Source organism: Chelonus insularis, unplaced genomic scaffold (genome assembly GCF_013357705.1).
Source record: "Chelonus insularis isolate UGA/USDA-ARS -01 unplaced genomic scaffold, ASM1335770v1 contig_61_pilon, whole genome shotgun sequence".
Taxonomy (NCBI): Eukaryota; Metazoa; Arthropoda; class Insecta; order Hymenoptera; family Braconidae; genus Chelonus; species Chelonus insularis.
Genome location: NW_023276669.1, coordinates 185205 through 205433, shown reverse-complemented (window position 1 = coordinate 205433; position 20229 = coordinate 185205).

Genomic DNA, 20229 nt, shown 5'->3' with positions numbered 1-20229 from the left:
TTTGATGTTGTTCCTATTACCGCCTATTATTTGATTTCATTTTGGGAATAATTAACTAAATTGAAGATTTTGATGTTTGAAATTGATTTGAAAATCATATTTTTGTCATCCATGTCATCATTAATTTTTATAACATTGCTTGTGTAGCATCAATAGAGTTTTAAGATTTAACATAAGTTTTATAAGATCCATTGTTATCCTCAACTTTGTTAAAGCGGACGAGACACGAAAATTGAAGTTGGAAATAGACAGATTATATATATAATGATGACATATTTGTACTTTGAATTTCAATTTCAAAGTTGTAATTGAAGACTTCGAAGATAAAAAAATATTTAAAATTGTGTCAGGAGATGTCGATAGTTTGAGAAAAGTGAGATTTTACTCCGGAAAAAATTTTCTTGTATGATTGTATATAAAAACGTGGCTTTCTATCAATATTTCCATTCAGTAGCACAATGACTCTTAGATCTCCATTTCCTATTTCATTACTTCACTTTTTAACATACGATACAATCTCATCCTTCTGACACGCCAACAGCTGACTACAACACATAAGATGTTCAACTGTTTCCATCTCCCAATTACAAAATCTACACGTCTATTTTTTGTAACCTTTTGCATTTGCTCAACCATAGCCTCCGCATCTCAGTCTGGCCCACATTGTCTTTAAATCACTTTTCATTCATTCTTCAGATCTTTATTTTCTTTCTAGTCTGGTACTAAGTATCTGTAGATTGAATTAAACGATAAGGATACAATGTCACTCCACTTTTTGCTTTTCTCCTTTTGTCACCAGGTATTAAAATGATCTCTAAAGCTGTCATAAACAGTAGCATCAATACCTTACACTCGAGTCTCCTTCCAATTTATATTACATGAATTTTCTCTATCATTCAACTCGAAACACTCATAAATACACTTGCCCCATTACGATGCTTTATGATTAATAGTCGACCTCATTTCTTCTAATAAACAAATCTTATGCCATCTTATATCGTCTATACCTAGTATGTTTCTGAAGTATCTCATAGCTCGTTCTCTTACAGTATATTTAATAGGTACCACTCCCAGCTCTCGTCTCCATATAGGGGAAGGGGGGGGGGCATGATGGGGTATCTAAGGAAAATGTATATGTCGAACACCAACGAGCTAAGAACACAGCACTGCTTTACACCAATTTCAGCTTTAAATTCTCTAGTGACCCTGGAATTGATTTGTACTTCTGCACTCGTGTATCGGTATATTTTCTCTATGTACGCATGCATTTTACCTCGCACATCTCTCTCCCAGATCTTTAAAATTTTCTTATCTATAGTGTCAAACGCCGCTTTTAAATGAATAAAAGTAACAAATAGTTTCCCTCTATTTTGCATTAACCGATTGTTAATAACTGAATTCAATACGAATATATGGTCCCTAGTACCTCGTCTCTCTTCTACAGTCAGCCTGACTCTTCTGATCTCTTTACACTCTTGTGACAACATAAAAGATTATTTTTACCGCTAGCATCTCCACTACCCCCTATCTTCATATATATCTATGCTCACTTGATTTTCTCCTACTTTTCGCATTCAGATCACCACATTCTAACTCTATTTCATACTTACACATTTCCCGCTTAATGAAATTTTTCATACAATGCGCAACATTACTGAACCCAACATTGTTGTGCGCTGATATAACACAGACGTTGGATTTTAACCTTAAAATTAATCCATTTTTCCATTATACAACTGAACAGCCCTCGCTTACATTGATCTTAATGCCTACAATTCGACGAGCTAATGCTCTACCTTCATTGCTCTTCCCGTCACATTTACTTGCACTTTTTGACCAGAATGTAAAATTGTCAGTTAGACGACTGATAGTTTTATTTACATTCGTTTTTTCTGACCATATTTCTTGCAGTGTTATCACTTCAAAATCTTCAATGAAACTCTTAATGTCTCTAAGACATTTACTTCTACTTTTATTCCATAGCAATATACTCCAATTGTCCAGATTATTTCCACTATTCTCTCCTTCTAAATGACAAGGGAATTGTTTTCAGCTTTGCTCATCTTTCGTCAAATCTTCATGCGGTGCCATCAATCAATATTCTTATGTATCCTACTTTAACGGTAGCGCTTTTTTCTCTTTCTTTCTCTGGTTTAGCTATTAACTATTTCTGAATTTAAATCTCTCTTCTAGTATGGTCATGTCGATCCAGATCTGCTTTCTTTTAAGCTCCCTTCTTCTACTAATTATTTCCAGCTTTGCTCCGAGGCTCTCAAATTCAGTGCATAACAGGTTGTCTCTAGCGAATCTAACTCTATGTCTCTCTTCTATTTTGAAAACTTCATCCAGCATATTTACCATTTTATTTCCATTTATCACGTTGCTTTTATCACCAAATCTAATTATGATGCTGTTTCTTTTCGCTTTTCATTCTTTTAGTTCATTTTTCAAGTAGTTCTTCCCGATTTTTTTTGGTTTTTCTTCGTCTTTGTGTTTCTCATTTCTAAGAAATTGTGCTACCTCTTCAACGCCCCTCTGTAGCCTATTATTCTTGTGACCTCCATTTATAGGTTTGCTTCTTCTGCTTCTATTGATTGCCTTTGACCACTTGCTGGTATCGTTGCTATCAAATTTGCCCTATTCGTTTTTCTAATATCATTTGCACAGCCAGAGCTGTTACCCTCTCGATCATACCATTCTTATCTTTCTCCAACAGACTTTTCTCAAGGCATCTTTCTTCGGCAATATTGCCTATCTCCAGCTCCATCACGTTCATCATCTCCTGTAATAATTTCAGTTGGGCTTTCAGGTCCCGTTTTTCTTTTTGCAAATCAGCTGTATTCATATTGTCCTCAACTGTAATCAGGTTAATCAGTTCTTCACTCTTTCTTCTTTCACCTTTTTCCTCGCTCCTGTCATCGTTCTTGTCATCTTTATTTTTTTTTTGGCACAGGCCAATGAATGATAGTACATAGGTAGAGGGGAAGTAGGTTCTTGATCACTCTACTATTACCGACAATGCCGGTGAGTTACCACCCGAGTCGGCAACTTACCGACCGTGGGTGCAGCTGCCGATTTCCCCGCTAGATGGCGCTGTACCGATCTGCAGTCAGCAACAGTTACCGATTGAGGCAGTGCTGCTGTCGTGGCGGGTAAAAATTTGAATTCTTTGAACATTCTTTGCCGATAATTGTTATCGATCTAAAGCGGTAACTATTACGGATCTTTTTTATTAGATAGCGCTGCTATAGCGGTTAAACAATTAAAATTCTTAGATACTTCTGTCGGTAACTGTTACCAACCTTTTTTCATCTAATGGCGGTGGTCTTCCGGTAATTTGAATCAAATTATTTAAAATTCACGTCTAATTATTATCAATATTCTCCATTACGTGACGCTGCTTATGTGGCGGGTACAAGATTAAAATTCCAGAAAAAAATAAAGCAATTAATTGGTCATGTGTTAGAGGGTGCTACAAGTAAATTCCAGAAAATATTGAAATGTACAAAAATTTATTTTGGAATCATTAACATGAATTTGATTACATTATTTTAAATGCATTAAAGTGTCCTTTTTGTTGAATTAATTGTCTTGCTTTGTGGAATCTAAGACGTTGTCTTCATGTAATTCAATGAATTTACAGTTATTCCATTCTTTATCAAAGTAGTGGAGTGTCAATTTTTCGCGTTTGATAAAGTCCAGGAACATGTTGAATGCAGTATTATCATCTTTAAATGCTTCAACTAATCTTTTTGGTACGACAATAATGAATTCGTCATTCAATGTTGCGATGACTGCATTGCCATGCTTTGCTTTTACTTGTTTCAGCCCTGTCACTTTATATGGCATTGTTATTTCGAATTCTGTCATTTCTTTCTTAGGTTTTTGTCTATTATTAGTGACGCTGTTGATGTAATCCATATTTATTCAATAATGCACTACTGAATGTTTATGTATTATCACTCGAAAATATTTACTTAGCTTTGAATTTGATGATGTCTGTGTTTAAACTGACTTGTTGGAAGTCTTTTTGTCCTATATATAAACCTTACTCTAGCGGTCAATTTTTAAAACACATTTCCTAACACCGCAATTTTCTTTGTCTTGCGATTCTCAGTATAATACGTCGGTTTGAACCTTTTCGGTTGAACCTCTTTATCAGTTTTTCGGAGAAATGACTTCATAAAACATTATTTTATTCATCTAGATCAGATAAACCTCTTTAAAAAGAAATGACGTCAGAAACTTAACGGTTGAAAGTATAGATTTCATTCTCCCTTCACTTGTATTGCGTCTTATATTTTAATATAAACGACCGAGCTTGTGCGTTCAATATTAGTCTCGCAGAGAAAACGAGTGATCACCATGGATCACGTTATTGATATAAAAGACTATCGTTGTTCTAACGGAAAAGTAATTGTGAAAGAGTTGGCTTTATGTAAATGGCTAGAATTGATAAAAGTTTGTGAATGTCATTTTTTATTTTAACTACCATGTGATTACAGTGAATTATCTATTGATAAGTATGGGACGTTGATGTTAGTAAAAAGTATTATCATGGACTTTCATAGAAAATTGGTGATACACCATATGAGACATTGGACAAGTACTCCAAAGACACATTGAATAATGTACACTAAATTTTATTTACGTGATTATGAAGGGCAATATTTCCTAAAGTCATTGACAAAGACAAAGATTCCAATTATTAACTCGGAAAAAAAAGATTTTATAATTTATTATGATTTCATTTAAATCAAGTGTCCACATCACGACTAACACTATAAAGGAATTATGAAGAAAGGAATAAGTATAGGACTTCCACGTCTATACTTCCATCGATACAAATGTGCACTTATGAATGTAAAAAAACTAAACTAATGAGTTCTTGAGAATATTTCGACTCTCGATGATGATATAATGCCAATGGTAATTTATGGAGTAAGTAAGAAGTTGGATTCAACAGATTCAAAACTTTTAACAAAAGAATTCATCATTGAAGAGGCTGCAAATAATATCGGCACTGCATAGGATAAACTGTCTGATGAATGGAAAACAGATGAAGATTTTAAGATGTATCGACGATGTTACGAGTATCATCCACTAAAAGACGACCAAAATGATGGCCCTGTTCCATTTGTTATCGATTGCAAAATGTGTAATAAAGAACGAGATGTTGTTTAAAATGTGTTATAAAGAAAAACAATTATTCTTACATAATTAATTTTGTTTTATTCATACAATCAATTTTTCTTAATAATACAAGAGTAATGATAATATTATATTTTTCTATTCTTAATCTTAATCTTTCTCTATCTCGGGCTGCTTTTTCCTACCATCATTGTCTCACTACTCTCTAAGCATAAGTCCATGCATGCATTACGTGTATTTTTGGTTGAAGATTAATTTGAACAGATTTTCGTTCCATTGTAATAATTTTCTCAATTGTTCACTTACAGGTTTGTGATTCAACAGTTCGATCATGAATGATTGAACTGTATGCTGATATATTATCGGGTATCGGTTTGGTAGATTCAAATTCAATTCGCACATCCACAGGTCCAGATTTTAATGATTCATTTTGTTTTGAACAATCGATGACAATTAAAGGTGCTTTGCTGATAAATTGTCCTTTTGTGGGAAGAGGTTCTGAATCTTTACTATAATACGATTCTTGGAAATTTTTGTACATATCATATAATAATGCTTATTGATTGTGAGCTATATCAAGATTGTGAATTGAGAAAAAGTTTTACGTTCCTCAAATTTCAATTATCTAATTGACTGGAATCTTTTGTTGCATTATTTTTTCGTGCTGTTTGAAATGCCAGTATCATATTTCGTTTTCTCCAAATATATTGATGTTCTCACCATCCAAACGTTTTTTGTTGTTCTCGGTAACAATGGATATTCATAAGTTTCCCATGATCGAAAGCTCACTTTTGTTGATAATAAATTGGTTTACATTGGTAATAAAAAATATGAAAGTACTTCTGTCCTCTTAGAATTGCTTTTTATGGAATTGCCTGATCAAAATATAACAACAGAAAGTGACGAGAAAACTTATGAAAAAGTTCATTAAAGATTGACAGCAATTAATTAGAAAGAAAGAATCCGTGCGGTCAACTCAAGTCTCAGTCAAAAACTGGAGATGAACAAACTCTTCCCTCGTTGCTATAAACAATCTAATCGTCAAGCAATCGTCGTTAACTAACAAACTGTCGTTAGTCTAATAGTCATTAGATCGCGACATGCAAATATTTTACACTATGATAAATCATAATAATGAAAAAAATTTAGGCAGTCGTGGGACTGCCGATAGAAGTGAAAACGGAACTTTTAAGTTAAGACTAATTGAAATTATATGCAAAAATTACATGAAATTTTTTAGGTTTTATTTATTAGTTACATATGATGGATTAAACAAATTATGGACAAAATATGAATACAAACTGGTCGAAATAATAATTAATATGCAATTATCTTGATTATACATAGTATTTATATTTACACGAATTTCAATGAATTCAAGTTTAAACATTATTTTCATTATTTACATCATTGTCATCATTAATTTCGACAATACTTAGATTATCTGTTCGTTCAATCAATTAATTGTATTCTAGAAAAGATACAATAGGTTTATGGTAACTGAAATAAGAAATAAAAATGTTGATGGGCCTGCAATTTGTGAGTTATGAAAATTTAGGTCGTTAAACCTATCAAAAAAACGTCCAACGCGCACATAATACAGTCAAAAATAGTCGATGTGTTAGTGTATACGTGGACACAGGCTACTGCGCGTGCGCTAGTCTGGCTCTCCATAGCTATGGATATACTATTGTTACGTCCGACTTTTTATTAAAGTTTAAATAAATAAAAAGGCGCGAAAAATTAAGATTGAAATTTTTCCCACTGCAGAATTTTAATTCGAATTTATTAAATTTATGATTTATTAAATTTATGATAAATTAAATCTAAATTTATGAGACGCGTTGGAAGCGCTCGGTATGAACTTGGCCCAGGAGGCGCGGACGTACGTTAATCTCAGATAGAGGACAGAATTCCTCTATCTTTTTATTTTTATTTTTAATTTAGGGATCGTTCAGAAGGACTCTATCCCTCTGGCCCTGTCTTGCTGAGTGACTTTTCCTCGAATAGCGGGAAAGTTGTGCACCTTACCTTTTGACGATATATATATATCCTACACAGCTACGACTGGTGATGGATGGATGGAACTTTGCAGGTTGTCGGGACGTTGTCCAGAGAGGCACTAGTAATGAACAGTACCACGGATTCTGTTTCTTTTGAAGTTTATTTAAGTTCTGTTTGACTCGGATTATTACAATTTAATTATTACAATTTAATGACAATTGGTGTCGTGATGATGTATGGAAATATATTTTCACAAACTGAACTGAGATCTCAACTTAATAAAACACGTTCGACGTCGTTGCGCTGACTGACGTCGTTTAATTCTCGCGACGCTAAGTACGCGGGCTGTCTTGACTAATCTCTGGTCAGTGACAAAAAGCCCCGATAACAATTGTTTAGTCTACAGGTAGACTCGGTACTTGGTCTAAGTCGCCGGGGGTTTCCGAGAAGACCGGAACGATAGAGCATCGTAAGCGCTTCCGATTTCAGCGTTTTGTTTAAAAAGTACTTACAATGAAATTCCTTTTATTTAAATATAGCCGCTATTTTGTAAGGTAGCGAAAATAAAGACCTGTTTCTCAGCTTAGTCAGCTTGAGAACCTAAAATTTAAACAAAACGAATTTTTCCATTAAGCAAGGGCTTCGGGTTTCTGCATGGGAAATGAATTCTCTCATGAGGAAGCGTGAAACTCCATTTCCGTCGAAGACAAAAATTATTTTGTCAGCGTATCGGTAAATTAAGTATGCGTTTATTTTTTGGTTTACCAAAAAAAAAGAAAAGAAGAATTGTAACCATAAAGTCGGACATAACATTTCCCCCCCAAGACGAACGCCTGCTGCAAGCAGGCTTTGTATTGCCTAGATGTCCGTGGGCGGAGGCGCGGATGCCGACAATGCCTTTTGCGCCAGCTGGTCTGCGCACTCATTTCCAAGCACTCCAAGGTGACCGGGGACGTGTTTGACTTGCGCGTCTAGTACCTCTAGATCGGCAGCGAGCGACAGCAGCTCATCTTTGTAGATCACAGGGCGACCGGAAGAAGTGCGCCAGTTTCGGCTTCCCCAGACGGGTAGCCAGTGGCACAGGCTATTAACTATGAAACCAGAGTCCGTGTAGATGAGAACTCCCTTTAATTGATGGCGCTTAGCGATCCGAACTGCTTCTTGAATCGCCTCTAACTCGGCACCGTTGTTGGTCTTGCGGTTAGGGGCACATCTAGAAATATTTTCTGGGTGATCCTCATTGAAGAATACCCCAATGGCTGCGCGAGCTTCAGAGGTGCCGTTTCCGGTGCAGGCTCCGTCAGTGTAGATAGAAATTTTTCCTTCCGGGCCCCGCTGGAACAGGGTGCTGTTAATTATGGTCCTGATGGAAGAGCTAGACTGTAGTCCTCGGTGAAGAAACTCCTTGGCTTCGTGAAATCGACGAAAACGCCGAAAGACTGGAGCTGGGTATCCACTGACTTGCAGCCGACACTCATCCCAGGTGGGAAAGACACCGACTCGGCGACCCCGGGTTACTACGTAATAAGGCATTCCGGAGGTTCTTACAGGGAAAGCGGATCTCACTTAGACCAAGTTCGAGTCAAGAATACACAGTGAGAACTTAATCTAGGTAGAAAGTTATGGTCTTAGTTAGATTGACAAAGGAATGTACGATATAAGAGATAGATACTAGAACGAGGCAATTGTTTCATAGGGAGTGGACGGAAGGTCCCAACGTCTCCCTAGCGTAAATAAACTAACTTACTCTAGCCTAAAAATAACTTAGAATTAACAAAGAATAGAGAGGTTAAAATGCGGCCGAGGCAGGAGAGATGACCACGCCGGCTCTGGAAGTGAGCCTTCGTGCGGACGTCCTTAGTGAAGCCTCCTTTGGTGTTCCTGAGGGTGGAGCCGGATCTGATGATATTCCTGTAGCGACTTCCTTCGGAATTATTATGGACAGAGGAATGTTGTTCCCTCGCCGTTCCTGTAGGGTCGGAGAGCGTCGCCGTATGGAGCGCAGGCGGCTGCAAGTGGTGTTAGCCCAGCACTTGTAGGCCCCGAAGGCGATGATTATGGTGCTGATAATGCCCACGACACCAGCGATGCCAGCGGTCCAGGAGCGATGCTGCCGGTCTCGTTGATGGTGTAACCCAATTTGGTCAAGCTCCGTCTCGATCTGGTCCAAACCACTACCCCACGGAAGCTGGGTGTCTATGGTGGGAAGACGGTTCTTTACTCGTTCGTCCGAGGTTGAGACGAGTTGGGAGGTGTTGAGCACGTTGGGAGAAAGAGAGTCAAGGCTAAGGGAGGTCTCCGGGACTATTCCAGTGATGTTGGTCTGGTACTCCCCCAGGCTGAGAATGGTTTCGAAGCGGTTTTGAGCGGCGCAGCCGGGCGATAGGTCTAGGATTCCGGCCCCATCCAGATGTAGAGCCGTCACTTGTTGGCCCTCACAGATGATGTTGAATATTTCAGGTTGGAATAGGGAGAAGAGCCATGAGTTCTGATGAGTCAATGCGATCCACTCGGTGACTCGTGACTGTGTCAGGCGAAGATTACACGTTCTGAGGGTTTGGTTGGAAGGGTCTATCAGAACTTGGGTTTCGCAGATGGGCTTGTTTTCGGTGGAACTCAGCGCCGTGGCAGGAACACAGGCTAGGCTTCTTCCTGCTGGTAGGCAGTCGGTTAGCTCCGCTCGTGATGCTAGGAAGTACCTGGTTCTGTCCGCGGACATGATTAGGAACTCCTTTTCTGGAAGGATAGTGAGGGCTGATGTTCCAGTTCCCCAGGGCTGTGGTATCCTGTAGGGCCGAAGGTGGTAGCTTTTCCACAATTGTTTTTCCAGAAGCGGGATTTCTATAATGGTGGCAAAGTAGGTCCCTACGCGGGCGGCAGAAACCCTAGCGATCTTTGAGAGTACTTGTAGGTCTATGTGGTCCAAAGGCTGAGGGGGATTGAGGTGTGGTCGCTTCTCTTCGATATGCCGCACAGCTTGTCTAACTTGGTCGGCAGATACTAATGTGGGGTTAAGGATACCCCTTTTTGCTTCTTCTACGGCCAGGATAGTCTGTCGCATCAGAGAGTTGTGCCGCTCGATGACACGATAGAAGTGGAGGCCAAGCAGAGTGTAGTCGCGCTCCTTTTCGACCATGAGCCTCCAATGATCCTGTTGTTTAGATAGGGTGGCGGCGAACGCAGCCAGGTCGTTTACTCGTTTGTTGGTGTCTGAGAGCCCGGAGATCGCAGTGTTTATTTCGGCCCTAATGATATGCGTCGCATTGTTCACCAGGTGAATGATTCCCGCCTGGTCTTGGTAGAGGCGATCTATCTCCTTGGTGAAGTGTTCGTAGTCGTTGTAGTCCAGAGTGCCAAAAATCTTCCTTAGACCAGTCCCGATGATCCCGAACCATGGGGAACGGCGGTCCCTGGGGTTGGAGAATTCGCTGAGGGGCGTCCGGTCGACTAGCTGGCGCAGGTGCGCGCTTAGCCGATCTTTCTCAATTAGCTCGGCTTGTATGGAGGACTCTTGAAGAGTGTGCCCGCAGAAGGTAGGTGAAAGCAACTGGCGGCACGTCTCGGTGAAGTTCCGATAGGTGTAAACGTCCTGTTGATGGCCGTTGAGGAGGGCTTCAATGTCGATGGTGGCGACTACGCGCCAGTATTCTCGAATGAGTTGAATGTAGGAGAACTCCTCATAATAGAGGCCAGAGCGGTGCTCAAAAAGGGTGACCCTGTAGGGTTCGTTGGCCAAGGCGGTAGAAAGTGTGAGAAGAATAAGTGAGAGTGTTAGAGCCTGCATATCTGAAAACGAAATCTCAAGAGTTAGTACAGGGGGGGGGTGAAGGTGAAAGGACCGGGAAATTGCCTGCGGGAAGGTTAACACATGGTGCAACTAAAGAAACGTTGTGACCACCGTGAACTTATGTATTAATTCACTTACTTATTCAGGTTATGGTTTCCCACATTGGTACAGATATCATAGCTCCTATGATGGTATACAAGAGAAGGAAGGGAGAATTTTAATCGAACTTTGGCTGGACTTCCGGGCTCGTGGCCACGGGCATCTGGTGTTCGGGCTCGGAAGACCGTGGCCCGCTCGTTGGTTCGGCCACAACCGCGGGGGTGGTCGAGCTGAACGGTATTAGGAAGTCCTCATCATCGCTGTGGTAGGGACGGAACGCCGCCATTCCTGGCTGGTGAGCGGGTCCTGTGGTGGGGCTTCTCCTTCTCCTGTTTCTTCGTCGGGGCCTGTTAGCACGGCGCCGACGAATCTGCCCGAGGAGCAGGCTGGCGTTAGCCGGTGGCGGAGTTACCGTCGCTGTTGTCTCAGTGTCCGCAAATGGCTCGCCCGGAGATGTTTGGGTCTGCCTGGAGCGGGGGAAGAAATGCGCCCGCCCCCGTGGAGGGACCGGGCGTAGGCCCAGTAGGATGGCAGTTTCCAGTAGCCATCTTCTCTCCCGTCGGCGGCGATTCCGCTGGGTTCTGGAGTGCTGACCCCTCGGGGTTGTCGAGGCAGGTGGAGACTGCTCGTCGGGCCGGTCCATTCCAAGGACACCTTGCTACACCAGAATAAATAGCCAGAAGTGGTACATCTTGGGGTGCGTGACCATGATCTTAGTCTCAATGTGGGTAACCTCCAAAAGAGGACTCGCTGCTCCCTTAGCCTTAACCTCTAATAGGAGATATAAATAGTAAGAGGAAGAGGAAGAGGAAAGAGAAGAGGAAAAGGACACTCATTATAGTATCTAGGGCATAACCGGAGTAAGTCCGACAGCTTACAAGTCAGATATCTTATTAAGAGTAAACAGAAAGTAATAAAAATAAATTTTGTTTCATACACCGTACGCGAATTCCCAGATGAGGATAGCGAAAGGACTGCGTGGAGAGGGTAAGCAGAGGCGTCAGGGGTGGGAGTTCAGGATTGTCGTGCGTGGCGCCGTCTACGATACAAACGGTGGATATCATTCGCTACGGCTAGCATTTCCCGGAAGACCGCAAATGACGTCTCCCGATGAGGCCCCACAAGATGAACGTAGTTCGCATAGTACCTCATCAGTTGGCGCAAAAGCCGGTCTCCCCGGTGATCAGGTCGCCGATAGCGGGCTCCCTCGGAAACTTCACGCAGTAGCCTGCTGGTTAGGGCCCTTGTCGCCTCGAATCCCAGGGCGAAGTCGAAAGGAGTGGGAAAGGGAGGGGGAGGAACCCGCACGCAGGGAGAGACTCGTCCGGTGGTATGGATGCATGATGCGTCAAAATGTGTCTCTTCACTGGTGCCTGGAGACTCGCCTTGCCCGGCAGGAGGATTTCGAGGAGCGCCATCACTCGAACTCGGCTGAATGCTCTGGGTCGGGCTCCAAGGCCTCTGATTGACGGTCTCTGGGTCGGATTGCTTCCCTTGGGGTGGAGAACCAGTGGGGCTCAGCATCGTCCTTCTTTCGAGAATACAAGATCACTGTGTGAGTTGGAGACCGCAAGGTAGGAGATAAAGAGCCATACGAGGCGAAAAGGGGCAGGGGACAATAGTAGCCACTGGTACAGAGAGTGGGGGGGGGTATCAGGATTACGATAACGTTAGAGTAGTGGCGTAGAATACAAATAGATGTATATAATAGAGAAAGGAGGAAAGAGATTTGCCCAAGCCCTTTGAAATAGCTTCGACCAGGTGGATAAAATTTGAAGTATTACTAGCTAATTCATTCCAATTTGGCCAGAGAAGTTTTCGTAGGGTTTGTAGTTGGTTTCGAAATGAATATAAGGATGGGATTAGATTGGGCAAATAATGGTCGGTATGGTTAATTAAATTAAACTAACTACGAACTGTTGGGTTATTAGGTTTATTTGGAAAAGGGGAATAATGATAATAATAATGACAATAATAATAATAATAATAATAATAATAATAATATAATAATAATAATAATGCTAATAATGATAATGGTGGTTAGTATGTGGCGGCAGCTCCTCTAGCCCACGCGGCATCAGACCGAGAGGTGGGCCGCGGGTTCAAGCCGCTGGAGGCCCCCTACGTCTTCTCCTGGCCAGGCGCTCCCGCCTTCTCCGCTCCCGCTCAGCTCGCTGCCTCCTTATCCTGGCCACCCTCCTCCGGCAAGTCAGGTTGATTTCCAGGGCCCGCATCCAGACCTCATCGAACTCGTTGAGGGTAGGATACTCGCCTGGCTCCAGGAGACGGATTTCATCCACGAATTCCCAGGCCAGGCGCATAACCTCCCCATCCCGTTCGATGATGGCCTGGAGTTCGGCGTCGGAAAACCTGTCAGGCCGGGGAGGGGGTTGCAGGGGAAGGGGGTGGTCGATCGGGGCGCGGAAAGGGGTGCCGTTGGATGGTGCTGGGCCCGGTGAGGAGGGGGCTGGTCCTTGGGCAGCGACCTCCTGTCGGCCGGTCCTCACAGATCCAGGGTGTAATCGGGTCAGGACTACCCATGGTCCTGGCCCCTGGAGTCTGGGGTCCTGCTGCCACATCCCCCTATTTTTTTCCAAAATCAAAATAAGAGTTAATTAGGCGAGAGAGTGTGGTTATCTACGAATAAGGGTGGATGCTAGATGCGGGATAGTGTAAAGCATAGTTCCAGTATCCTTGTGAATATGAACATGCAATAGAAGGTGTCATGCGCAAGCTAGCCACAGAGATTTCAGCCCTGGCGTAGTTGACTACGCAACTAAGCCGGGGCTTCTGAGAGCATGTCTGAGTTGGAACGCTCGACTTTCTTCTTAAGTTTTTCTGGGTGTTTGACAAAACGCTCGCCCTCAGCCGTTTCTAGGACGACGTTACCGTGTTCGGTAAAGTCCACCACCTCGAACGGGCCGACACAGTACACGTCTAACTTGCCCTTCCGTGGTTCTTTGTACACGTAGGCCAAATCCCCCTTTTGAAGATGAAGTTCCTTTATGCCTTTATCAGAGCGTTCCTTCGATTTCTCCTTGGCTCTAATCAAGTTGTTTCGCGCCAGGCGCCGAGCCTCGGATAGTCGGGTGATCAGGTTTTCCAAGGCTTCTGGATATGTGTTAATCTCTGAGAAGTCAGGGAGTGCGGTGGGGGCGCGTGCCACCTTACCATACAAAAGTTCAAATGGGGTGAACTGGGTGGCCGTGTGGACCGTAGTGTTATAGTTAAACAAGGCCATCGGCAGATACCTGTCCCAATCGTGATATGTCGTAACGAAGGAGCGAAGGTATTCCACGAGAGGGTGGTGTGATCTCTCCAGCGACCCATTGGATTGCGGGTGATAGGCCGATGTTAAAACCCGCTTAATCCTCAGAATTTTGGCTAACTTGGCTAGAAGTTTGCTGGTGAAGGAGGTACCTCGGTCAGACAGAATGACCTTAGGGCACCCGTAGACGCAGATAAAATGAGTAACCAAGGCCTCCGCAATCGTCTGCGTCCGAATATCAGGTAAAGGAACTGCGCAGCAAAACTTGGAGAAGTTGTCTTGGATTGTGAGAATGTGGAGGTTGCCGTCCGGAGTCATCTCCAGAGGGCCTACGGTATCTATTGATATTTTCTCGAAAGGTTCAAAGGGAGTGTCGGTGATGATGGCCGGCTTCTTTCTTTTGATGCGATCCAACTTCTCGGTTTGGCATGTGGTACAACTCTGTACGTACTCATATATTTGTTGTTTCATGCCGGGCCAATAGAACCGTTGTCTGATGCGGTGATATGTTTTTACGACCCCCTTGTGGCCTCCCATTGGGGTGTCGTGGTTCTCTCTGATGATCTCGGGTCTCTTGTCCTCCGAAGGGTACTCAATCTTTCCTTGCGTTAGAGTGATCGAAACCGGGCATGAGGAGAAAACCGAAACCAGGTATGGGCGAATGTTCCCGCCGAGTTCGTCACCTCCTTCTGCTATGCGCAGAGAAGAAATTCGATAATACTCAATTGCCAGTTTGAGGTTTGTCAAGGCGAGGACGATCTGCTCGGGGGTCACTTTATCAAAATGATGAGGTTTGAGGAAGACCGTAAAGACCTTATGCTTGCCCAAGGGGGTGGCGAAGATCTGCCCCACCTGTGGGTTCGCGGCCTTAAGATCATCCTTGGAGATATACTTGAGCGCCTGTAAGAGTTTAGAGACCGGTTGTGTTAATTCACAATCCGTTGAGAGAAAATGGACGATATTATCCCGAACATAAGTAAGTCCGTCTCGAGACGTTATGAGGCTGAACACAGCCTCGGGAGACTCGGGACCCGGCGGAGAGATAGCCGCCTGGAGTGGTGCGTCCTTATGAGGATCTTCGTCGGCGAAAGCCAGCGGTCCTGGTGGGATTACGACTCCTTTAACCGGCTGGGGGGGTGTGCGAGTCTCCCCGATCGAAGATGAAGGTTGGACCCCTCTTTCGACGACTGTGGGGGAGGCTTCGAGTAGGGGTCCTGCGGCTTCCCCCCTTGTTTCCTGTGGAACTGGTGCGTCCGCTAGTTTTGTCACGGACTCCACCTCCATCTGCGGCGGTGCATCGGCTCTGACTTGTGGAGTTGGTGGAAGGATACTTGAGTTGGCCATCGGGACAACGCCTGCATCGAATGTGGGGAGTGTTGATGGTCGGCCTGGGTAGTGGAGGGGCCGAGGAGGAGGACGGTTGAACGAGGACGTGGAAGGGGTGGGAGAATTAAGTTGTTGGTAGGCGCCTTTGTCCCAAAACATATCTTGGAAAGGAGTTAGGTTAAGGTCAGCCTGGTTCTGGAGGAACGGGAGAGTAGCTTCGGCTTCTCCTTCTTCATCGCTGCTCCCTATGCTTTCATCTGTTTCCTCCTGGCCTGACTCCTCTTCGTCCTCCACTGGGTCGCCCTCAGGCCCGATGGAATGTTCTAACTGGTTTTCCACCAGTGTTTCATTCTCCCTTTCTCTCATCGTTCTGTCATAAAGGTCTATGGTTGCTCTCACGTTCTCGATGATACCCGGGGGGACTGGATGACGAGGGAAGGTGATAGCGACCGGGGTCCGCTCGTCGTCGCGAGCCAACGCCAGATCGTCGAGGCTACGAGAAGACGCAAGAGGAGTTGTTGGGATTGATTGGGTCGGAGACCTCTGTGGAGACATCTCTTCCTGAGATCCACTTGCCCCTTGAGGCGGATTCGTCCCCCCAGTTCCGGGTTTCTGGGACTCGAGGTCTGGCTCTGTCAGGGCGCTCAATTCCTGAGACGAATCCGCTTCTCGTGCAGATGGGGAAATTCGTGGGGTCTCCGTCGATTCCTCAACAATGGTCTCCATCCCCCCCGTCTCTTCGGAGTCCGAGTCTTCTGTGTGTGGGAGCTCGATGACTATTGGGGCTCCGGACGTGAGTGTAGGTATCTCTCTTTCTGTCGTTAATTGTACTTGAGCTGGCGTGTTGTTTCTGGGTGGGCCTCTTGGGTGGGTTTGGATATTTGGCGACCTTGTTTGTGTATTAGACGTGTCTAGAGATGTGTTAGCGTCTCTGTAGTCAATAATCGGTCTTGCCCCTTGAGCGCGATCTTCTATTGCGCGTCTTCTTAGCCGGGAAGCAATTGTTTCGGCTACTGGGGGTGGTTGAGTTCGGCTTCTGCTTCCTGGTGGCCGACCTCGCCTCTTCGGTTCGCTCCCCGTAACAGGTGTGACCGGGAAGGCGGTAAAGATTTCTTCCCCATTTGCTATAAGTGCGGTTGGTTGGGGCTGCAGATGGCTGGGATCGGTTGAGTCCTCCTGAGACTCCCGCCGGTTAGGAGGATTGTAAGATAGTGCATCCGCATATTGATCCCCTACCTTTCTGGTACAAACCGCTGTGAATCTAAAGCCGTTGAGTTGTGCTTTCCATTTAGCCATTCTAGGAGTCAGGGTGACTGCATCCCTAAGCCATGCAATGCAGCCGTTATCTGTCTGAACTATGAAAGGCTTCGGTTGAAGAAAAGGTCGGAAGTGGTTCACTCCGTAGGTGAGGGCAAGACACTCTCGTTCTGTTTCAGAGTACCGAGTTTCCGTGTCTTGAAGTACTCTGGAGGCAAAGGCCACGTGGCGTAGCTCTTGTGTCTTTTTGCCTTCTGCATCCTCTACCTCTTCTTCTTGGCTTAACACGGCCCCAATGCCTATTGGAGATGCGTCCGTGGCCAAGATGAAGGTTTTGTTTGGATCAGGATGATAGAGCAGGGTTTGTTCGCACAGTGCTTCTTTGATGTTCTCAAAGGCCTTTTGTGCTTCTTGGGACCATGTGAATGGTTTAGATTTGCGCGTAAGATCCGTGAGTGGTTTGACTCGCTCCGAATAGTCGGGGATGAATCTTCGAAGATAATTAGACAAACCCAGGAATTTTCGCATTTCAGTAAGATTACGGGGTTGAGAGGCCGCGCGAAGTGCAGATACCTTACTGGGATCGGGTTTTACCCCTTCAGTAGTAATGATATGCCCAAGGTAATTGACTTCTGTACAGAGAAACTTGCACTTGGAGGGCTGAAGAGTTAAACCCGCTTCTCGTAGTCGTTGGAATAGTCTACGAACACGTACTCCATGCTCTTGTAGAGAAGAAGCATGTACAATAATGTCATCGAGATAGACGAAAAGCTCTATTCCTTTCAAGCCTGACAGAACTGAGTCCATCATTCGTTGGAATTCGGCTGGAGCGTTCACAAGGCCAAAGGGCATTCGGGTGTATTCCCAATGACCTCCCGGCGAAGAGAAAGCCGTTTTAGGGCCGTCGGCGGGGTCCATTGCTATCTGATGGAAACCACTAGCCAAGTCGAAAACGCTGAAGTATTTAGCGCCTCCTAGCTGACCGAGGATAGTGGTTATATCCGGTAATGGGTATGCGTCCCCAACCGTTTTCTTGTTTAAAGCTCTGAAATCGATTACCAAACGCCATTTTTTTCTCCCCTGAGCATCCGGCTTCTTTGGGACTATCCAAAGAGGCGAGTTATAGGGGGAACGGGAACGTTTGACGATTTTCTGTCTTTTCATTCCGCTTACTTGGGTTTCGATTTCTTGTGCCAGTCCCTCAGGCCAACGGTATTGCTTCACCTTTACTGGCGTATTATCTGTAGTGGGGATCTTGCAGCGCTTGGTTTTATAGCAACCTATTCGTTCGCCTGAGGGAGTAAACACGTCAGAATTTTCCCGAATGAGAGAGAGAGCGTGTTGGCGTAATTCTGGCGAGAGATAGTCCAAAGGTACTTCCTTGAGTACCCGCTCCAACCGAGTCTGAGGATCCAGATCATCGGGCAGCTGCGCCAGAGTGGGGTCTGGATCGTCGTCATCAGAATCCAGTGCCTCATCGTCGGCATATGTAACTTCCTCGATGATCTGTGGTGGGATTTCGACCTCTTGAGGGGCGTTTGACGTGTTTACTATGAAACAGGTCGCCCCTTGTTCTGAGATAGAGACAGCAGCTTCGCCCAACAAGAGGTTGGGGCCTAGGTCGACACGGGGTAGATACCCCTCAGTCAGATTGGTATTCTGGACGGGCACCGCGATGACCATGCGAGAACGAGGGGGAACAATATACTTGTTAGTGGGTCGTAGAGAACGAGAAAAAGTGAAAGGCTTAGTGGGGGCACTAAGGAAAACGATTGTTTGTTCTGTATAGGAGATTTCGGCTCTTTCCTGGCTCAGGACGTCGTTGCCAATTATACCCACGCCTTCTATGGGTAATTCCGTGTCCATGACATGGAAAAGGATTGAGGTACCAAACATTTGGAGGCGTACCGTACCCATGGAGGACAAACCTCCCTGGCCAATGCCTTTGATAAGAATGATAGACGAGGAGTCGATAGGAACTGACGATCTTAGAGCTTTGAAACTGATGAGACTCACGTCAGCGCCGGTATCTAAGAGGAAAGCCTGTTGATTTCCCCGGAGATGGGGGCTCCTAGCGAAAACTCGGGGTCCTGGAGAGATAGCCAGAGACCTTTTCTCCCAGACTTCACGTGTCTTGAAAGGAATAGGCCTCACAGGCCTATTCCCCAATACCAGAGTGTTGGAATGAAAAGAAATAGTAGCTTGCGCTTTAGCGAAGAAGGGGTCGCCTAAGATGGCGTTAAACGAGCCCAGCGGTGAGGTAGTGACCTCAAAATCGATGTTTATTTCCCATAGTCTTAGTTTAATTTTTCCGCAGACTGTGACGGTGTCAGATGCTATACCACTGACACTATCAGTAACGGGCTGTAACGGTATCTGACCCTGTAAACAATGAATGTTGATAAAGTTACGATTCGAGCCTGTGTCCAGAAGAATGTTGAGGGGTTTGTCGAAGTACTCGTGATTGAAAATGGTGACTACAGGGCCACCTGGGGTTATTCGGTGCTCTTTTGGAGAGCCAGAACCGTCTTCATTTCTGCGACAGAGGTGGGGGGGGTAGGTTTCGTCTCGCTCGTCGTCCCCCCTTGTGGACGAGCGTTCCTCGAGTTTAAAGTTTTCTCCAGGCGTTCGAGGCGCGCAATAGTTGACTCTAGAGTTTTATTGGGCTCGGGCAGCCCGGTAGGCGCGCTTGAAGCTGGAAAAGGGGCGAAAAATGGGTATGGGAGAGGAGTGGGTTGGATAGCAGGTTTGAGAGACGAAGCTAGAGTCTTCATTTGCGTGGATAGCTCCTTTATCATCTCCTTGCAAACATCTAAATCAGTGAATGTAGGTTTTCTTGCCGGTGATGCATCGCGACTGTTCGGCGCAGGAGTTTCCTTATTGTCATAAAAATGCACCTTCTTTGATGTGCCATCTTCGTCCTTGCGTCGTGATTCTCCACGTTTTGTATCGGACTTCCCATCTTCTACGGAGGGAGAGTCTCGACTACGGGGACCGCCAGGCGTGGGAGAGCGAGAAGGGAATCGTCTTCTCGGAGGAAGGGGCGAGAAAGTATAAGCTCTAGGATCCCCTCGCCTTTCCCACTCTCGGTCCCTGTCACGTCTGGAGTAATACTCATCATAGCGTGACATTCTCTCACTGCCGGGATCAGTAGGATGACGATCCCTATCATAGTAGTCCGGATGGCGGCGGGGAGAGTCAGGGCGAAGATGACGAGGATAGTAGTCTTCGGCTCGGGGGTGCATGGCATGTGTACCCCTACGAATACGATCTTTAAGTTGTTCCAGAGTGAGTTTCTTGAGGTCGACGCATTGTTCGATAGAAACCCTTAGACTCT